General features: G+C 31.6%; 1 long non-coding RNA gene across 1 annotated transcript; it reads right to left on the reverse strand.

The window, feature by feature from the left end:
* Positions 1-5,924: 5,924 nt before the first annotated feature.
* LOC120083249 (uncharacterized) lies at positions 5,925-7,393 on the reverse strand. Its single transcript, XR_005483388.2, has 2 exons — positions 6,522-7,393; positions 5,925-6,402 (listed from the first exon to the last, which is right to left on the reverse strand). It is a non-coding gene; the product is annotated as an uncharacterized LOC120083249 (long non-coding RNA).
* Positions 7,394-8,044: the final 651 nt, after the last annotated feature.

An 8,044-nucleotide genomic window follows, 5' to 3' on the forward strand; every position in this document is an offset into this window, starting at 1 on the left:
TCAACTACAATACAAAAGGGGAAGTGCAAATGACTTCAAATAAAGCAAGAAAGATCAAAATAATAATTTAAAAATATGCAAGCAAAAATCTCCATTTTACCTTCTTTTTTATTCCTTTTTCCCTTACTCCCTCTAATTTTAGAGAGGTCCTAAACCAAAGGTGCATTTAAACCAAGGAGGTAATCGACTTTTGAAATAGTAATCAAGCCATATTTAAATGTGTAACTTTCTAGACAAAATGTATGACTAGAGGTAATGAAAAATGGAAGAAATGCAACATACCAATAGCACATAGTGTCTTCAAATCAAATTTCTCAACTAAATCAGCATATCCTGCCACATGCACCATAATACAATGTCAATAACTTTGAAAGTTATAATATCACATGTAGATTCAAGAATATACATGAGAGACTAAGCCCTAACTTTTAAAGTTCAAGCCTCAAACCAAGAAAATCAAGTCTTAACTTTGAAAGTTCATACCTCAAACCAAGAAAATGAATAATTAAACATAATCTAAACTAAATCTACTTACCTCAATGAAGAATCTTTTCAAGATTGATGGAATAAAATCAAACCTTAACTTTGAAAGTTCATGCCTCAAACTAAGAACAATATGAAAGAAGAATCTATTATGAGATTCAAGGATATGCATGAGAGATTAAGCCCTAACTTTGAAAGTTCAAGCCTCAAACAAAAAAAAAAAATCAAGCCCTAACTTTGAAAGTTCATGCCTTAAACCAAGAAAATCAAGAATTAAATCTAATCTAAACTAAATCTACTTACCTCAATGAAGAATCTCTTCAAGATTGATGGAATAACAAAGATGCATCAAAAGAAAGTGAAAAACCAAGAAGAAATGGAAATTTTGCAAGGAGAAGAAAGAAAAACGAGCAGTTCGGCTGGAAAATTTCTTTTAAATTTGTTTTACAGCATTGCAACGCTATTGAGAGCGTTGCAATGCTGTTTGCGAGGTGCGCTATTTTTCCGTCAAAACCCGTAGTGTTGCAATGCTATTGAGAGCGTTGCAATGTTGTTTGCGTGAGGTGTGCGCGTTTTTCATTTTTTCGTCAAAATCCGTAACGTTGCAACACTACTTTTCAGCGTTGCAACGCTGTTTTATATATTCTAATATTAACACGTCAAGAAACCATTAATGGAACTTGACATTTTAAAACGTCAAGTACAATATTTTTCAGAAACCTCCTCTTTTTCAAAACAATTCTTGACATTTTTTTTTCTTTAAAATTAACTATTTCTTGACTTTTTTTTTCTTCATAAAAACGTCAAGTATTTAAAATTGCAAATGTCAAGAAATGTGGTTTTTCTTGTAGCGTTCATTTTGGTTTTTATACTTTTAAAATGTTTATTTTGGTCCCTCCACTTTCAATTTTGGTTCATTTTGGTACCTATACTTTCAAAAGGTTCATTTTGATCGTCGTACTTTCAACTTTTGTTCATTTTAATCCTAGAACTTTTAACAAGTAACTATTTTGACCCCTTGAAATTGAAGTAAAAATAGAAATGAAAAAACAAAAATAGTCATTTTTTTAAAGTACAAGAACTAAAACGAACATTTTGAAAGTACAGGGTCAAAATGAACAAAAGTTGAAAGTATGGGTATTAAAATGATACTTTGAAAATATTGAGATCAAAATGAACAAATAATAAAAGTACAGGAACCAAAATAATATTTAACCTTTAATTTTATCAATAAAATTCTGTAAAGATTATTATATGGGAGTAATTTTATTGGTGAAAGCTTGTGGTTCATCTGATTGGAGAGGAACAATAGACTCTCTAAGGAAGAGAAAAAAACTCCCTCTCATCTTTGGGAAGATATCACCATCCTCCATGACTTCATACTCCAAAAAATCTAAATCGTTTGTAATTATGATGCTTCCTCTATAGATTTAAATTGGTAGACTTTCCTCTACCCTATCACTTGTACGTTTCTCGCATCAATGAAGCTTCGCTCTCGTATCATGTTAAAAAAATAATTATATCGACAATAACCTTTCTTCACTTGTGAACTTGAAAGTGAAGATTTCTAGAAAAAGAACAAGTGAAAATCGATATTAATTGGAGAAAAAATGACATTAAGGAAATTTAAATACAAGACATCTTGCTCTGATACCATGTTAGATTACTGTTTAACCTAAAAGCTTAAGCAGATGGATTTTAACCATGTTATATTATTGTTTGATGCAAAAGTTTGCAAATGGATTTTGATAAAATTTAATTATATCAATTATAGCACCGAAAATGTGCTATCTAGCTTCACTTAACTCAGGATTGTTCTAGGATTTTATGTATTTATTATGCTATTTTGTAGGTATTGAGCACTCAAGAAGTTGAATCGACTATTGGAGTCATTCGGGGTTAATTTGGAGCTAATTTGAGCATCCAGGCTTCAAAGAAAATAATTACCGAAATGCACCTGGAGCCAGCGTAATTACTCTCCACCAAGCGTAGAGCTATGCTCAAAGGCAGAAGGAAGGTGATCGAAGCAGTATAATTACCCTAGCCTTACAATGCATCATTACGCTATAAGGCAGTAACTAACATATCAGCGTAGCGTAACAACACTAATCCCAACATAACTACGCTATGGATATTGGCCGACAAGGAAATGCATGCGTTGGCGAGAGCGTAAAACACTCGACATTGCAACGTTGAGATATTACGTTGTGATAAGAAAAAGCCAGCGTAATTACACTATGTTCGAGCATCGTTATACCGCACCCTATCTTTAAATACTTTTCTTCCATTTTAGGTCAGGGGAGAGGAGAGATTAGCCGACTTTTGACACCATCAAGCTTGATTTTGGCCATTCTTGGCTAAAACCATGAAGAAGCATCGCAACGATGAGACATTATGATGCGATAAGAAAAAAGTAGCATAATTACACTATGTTCGAGCATTATTACACCGCACCCTATTTATAAATACTTTGCTTCAATTTCAGGTCAGGGAAGAGGAGAGATTAGCAGACTTTTGATACCGTTAGGCTCGATTTTGGCCATTCTTGGTCAAAACCATGAGATTTCTTCATGTTTTTCTTTGTAATTTTTATTTTGATATCGGGATTCATGTATTAATGAATGGCAAAGGCCCAAACAACGTTTTGAGGTTTGTTAGACATTTTCGTGGTTTAATGAGGTTTTACTTGTAATGTTTTTTAGTTACGTGTTTATGTTTGTTTTCTATTCCTAGATTTAATTTCTAGTAAGATCATGCTTGTAGATTTAATTAACAACTAAATCGTTAATACTTGTACATTCGTTCGTCCCACGCTATGCATGTTGTAGATATCCGTAATTGTATCAATAGTATGCTTAATTTGTATAGCAATATGTTTTAGTTATAGTTACGGTTTTGATCGCTAGCTTTTCTAGGATCACTTAGTAACGAAAGATAACGAACTCTAGGAATAGAAATGAATTAGGTTAGGTTTGGCTAATTTAATCTACTGTTCTAATCATTCCAAGTGCTTAATGCAACTAACTAAGTGAATAGGTTTACGTGACAACACTTAGTTAATTTAAGAATCGATGTCTGCATTGATTTTCCTTAGGGAGTTTGTTTGGCTTCTCCAGGCATTCGATTATGCTTGATAATTAGATAACCCATGAACCTTACATGATAAATCAATGAATTAATCCATAGAAAGTCCAAAAACCTCTAAATAGTCAAAAGTAATATCATGTATCTCTCTCAACCTATTTTATTTTCTGCACCTTTAATTCATGCAATTTCGTTCTTCTGTTAGCTCATTCTCAAAATACTCCTCGTTTTTACTACTTTCCAAAGATTAATTTAACTTAGAGAAGTTTTATCTTAGGCTCCCTGTGATTGTACCTGATCTTGCCACTAAGACTACTTGTTAGTTGAAGTGTTGGATTGTGAAAATAAATATTATTTGATTGATAGAAAGTCTGGACAACTTTTCGCCACGTCAATCATACACTTTAATATGTCATTTCTTAATTTAGCTAATGGGGTACTTTAATTGTACTCTTGAGAATCATCCTCTCTGATGGTTATATATATTTTATATATTCTGTTCACTCTTATTAATAACGGAAAGTTTATTCCTTGTATTTGTCAGGTCCAAGTACTATTTTTCTTTCTTTTGGAGCACATTATTCCTTTTGATAGATTATTTCAATTACAAATCATATGTATGGGATTACTGGTCTCTGGAGCACAGTACATACACTATTCCCTTTGGAGCACACTCATGTTGATGTGACCATTATATTGATTCTACTCTTTGTAATCATCCCTTGAGAGACAAAAGCCAAAAAAACCTCATTTTTTTCTTACCTGATAATCATGGGGTTGTAGTAAGGTTCATAATTTAGGCTCTTATTTGAATAGTAAAATTAATACATCAATTATTGAAAAAAACCCAAATTAAAATATTGTATATAGGAGAAAAATAGAAGCAAGGCCTAGCATGACTATGAGCATTCATGCACCAACACATTCAAACAAGGACTTGGCTACAATATGGTAATTAGGAGAGAGATTCTAAAAAAAGAAATAACTCCCTATCGAAAAGAAATTGAACACTATAATGAAATAATATATAACATGATTTAATTGAGATGTCCGGGTGCATCTACTAATACTATATCCTTTAATATATTGTTTTAAAAAAATAATAGGAAGGATTTAAATAATTTAAGTTTATCTAATATCGTTTTCAATCTGTTTGTACTTAATAGTTCATACGTGTTAATTGTTAGGTCTCATATTAACATCTAATTCCACACGTCAGGAAAGTTGTTGAAAATTAGTTAAAACTTAATTAATGATCTAGTAATCGATAATACTTTGAATTGGACAAATTTTATCGAGATAATTAGTGTTTGCAAAGAATAAATAATTTGATAGATCTTGAAGTACATGATATCATTTGATTGGGTTGTTGCTGGAGATATAGTCTCTTGAGCTAATGAAAGTGCACCAAACTTATGGGTGTAGGTCTATTCATTAGATATATAATAGTTTAATACCACACACATTGATTAGTCACATTGTTAGGGAAGGATCAAGATATATATTGAGAAAAAGGTGCTCCCTAGAATGAGCTCATATATGTATACACTTGATTGAAGATGTTGGCGAGCTTATCCTTAAAAGGGTCGAACAAAATAAGTCTGTGGAATGAGTTTTCATGGTGGGAAAGAGACTAAAAGTTGACGATGATCCTAGCCAGATAGGGGATTGAGTAAATAAGAAGAGCACCTTTAAATGAATTATATGCTTTTTGGTAGAGCTCCCATTGTTAACTTTTTGTGTCCATCTAACTTTGAATTAATATATATATATATATATCAATTGAAATTGTACATGAAATCATGATTGATTAGAGTGGGATCATATAAATGACTATTCCTACCATGATATAATATTGTTTACTTTAGGCATAAGTCTTCGAGGCTTTTCTTTTAGTTTCACCAAAAGGTCTCAATAATCATCCCACTTTGATACCATTTATTAGGGACAACGACCTTCACATATGGCATAAACTCTTATGGATTTATTTTTTATTCTAATCAAAAGGCCTTATACTATTGGAGATAGTTGCTCTCCCTTTATAAACCTATGTTCATCCCCTTATCTAACCAATGAGAGACTTCGATCTCATTCCCAAAATATTTCAATTTTTTTTTTTTTTTTGAAAAATGTATTTGTTTTCTCATATTTTTCTTATGACTTTTATTTTTGTCAAAGAAACATTGAAATTCTTAACCAAATTTGAAAAATAAAAACAAGTTTTTAAAAACTACTTTTAGTTTTCTTTTCTTTTCTTTTCTTTTTTTTCGAACAAGATACAAGAAGGGAAAATCAGAATGTGCACCGAGATATATCATTTAGGTTGACACATCATTATCATCTTCATTATACCTCGGTTCTAGTAAAGATGCATTCACTTAAAATGAGATAAAGGTTCAACATGTACATTGAGAGCTAGATAACAGTTCAAATAAAAGAGAAATATGAAAAAGGTTAGAGAAAAACAACCTTCCAATTTAGAGCAATGGCAGAGACATCATAAGTAAAAGAAGGGCGATGGTAGAGACATCATAAAGTAAAAAAACTGTTGGATCTGAAGCTCCAAAAAGCGGCCTATTAAATTATGTCATCCAATAAATGGTTTTGTGTTTTTTTTTTTAATGTTTTGGAAAGTTCTTCTATTCCTGTCAAGCCAAATGCACCATAAAGAGGCAGCAATAATGTTGCTCCAAATAATTTTAGCTTTATAGTTCATTTTGAGCTGAAGCGGGTGTTCAACAAGGGAGCCTATTCAATATGGGAATCCAACAGCAGCAACATCACTGAGACGATTCCAAATGGATAATGAGAATCTGCAATTAATAAATATTACTCCTGCATAAGACACACCAAACAATGAGGGATATCTAGCCTGGCATTTCTCCAAGGTGTTGAGGCCATTATGTATAATGGTCCATATAAAGAATTTGCAGTTTTTAGGCATATATACGAACCACAGATTATCAACATTCGAGCAGGGAGTGTTAGATGAGATGCTTTGGATATGCCCTTTAAGTGATTTGACACTGAAAAGCCCATCAAACGCCAATTTCCAATTGATTGTATCATTGCTCGAGTCGGTCAAAGGAGGAGACCATGGGCTGGATAAAAGGGACCAAGCATCAGCCTCTCTTTGCAGCAATGGTCGACGAGGATATAAAAAGTCCATACATGTTGGTTGGGATTCCATGCTTCAAAAACCTGTCATCAGGGGTTATTAGTCAGAGCAAAAAAGCGAGGAGCACATTTGTATAGAGCACCATTCTGGGACCAATTATGGAACCAACAAAATATGTTTATTTGCCATGTAGCATGGCAAAGAACATGACTTTGAAATTTGGCAATGTGAAACTATGGGGGTTTAGAACTTATATATTTGCAAATAGGAATGTAGTCTGGGATCAAATCTCGAGCGGATGCGTGTAATCGCTTTGTTATTAATCATGTTTTAGAAATAAAGAAACACAAAAAAGAAAACACACAGAAACCTACTCATGTTTTTCTACAGGTTAAACAATTAAGTTGAAGATTATAGGGAAAAGAAACTTATCGTGACTCTTTCTTCCATCTTCTCCAAATCTTGAAAAGGTTGTACAGTTTCTTCTTTCACGAACAAGACACCACCACCAAATTTTTCCTCCTATTCTCTAGACAAGGATAAGGTTGTGTGGGAACCTTTTTGGAATTGGGATTAAAAAGTACAAAAGAGTTTTTTTTTTTTTTTTTTTTTTTTTTTTTTTTTTTTTTTTTTTTTTTTTTTGTTCTCGGTAAACTTTTAAGGATGAGAGAAATTATTGAGAGAGAGAGAGAGAGAAATTATATCTTCTCACCTTAAAAAACATCATTTTATCTTTGTAGACTTTCTGCAATTAAAAGTGTGAGGGAAGTTACCTCACTCACTTGCCCATTCCCCTCAATAACAGAGGGGAGTTAATTTATTTCAATTAATAAAATAAATAAATAAATTAATTAATGATAATAAACAAATAATTAATTAATTAATGATAATTAAAAATAATTAATTAATTTAAGGAAAAACTTCACAAATAACAAAAAATGTGAAACTATTTACAGAAATTGCAAAAAAAAAAAAAAAAAATACTGATACATACTAATAGATTTCTTACGGCGTCTATCACTTATCAGTGATAGATTTCTATCAGTTTCTAACGCTGATATATGTTGACAGACTTTTATCAATTTCTATCGGCCTCTATCAAAGAAGATTAAAATTTTGCTATTTTGTGTAAATAGTTTCCCTTATTTTTCTATTTTTGAAAATCTCCCTTAATTTAATTTAATATCATATATTTAATTAAACTAACATTTGAATCATATTCGAATGCACATCTCTTTCATAACTTATAGTTTTAATATGAATCACATTGGCATTACTTTTAATCTATAGTTTTAATAGGAATCTCATCCATATTATTTACTATTTGAATCTTATTCAAATATATTATATTTCTCAATA

This window comes from Benincasa hispida, chromosome 8, assembly GCF_027475165.1.
Source record: "Benincasa hispida cultivar pf3 chromosome 8, pf3_genome.v1.1, whole genome shotgun sequence".
Lineage (NCBI taxonomy): Eukaryota > Viridiplantae > Streptophyta > Magnoliopsida > Cucurbitales > Cucurbitaceae > Benincasa > Benincasa hispida.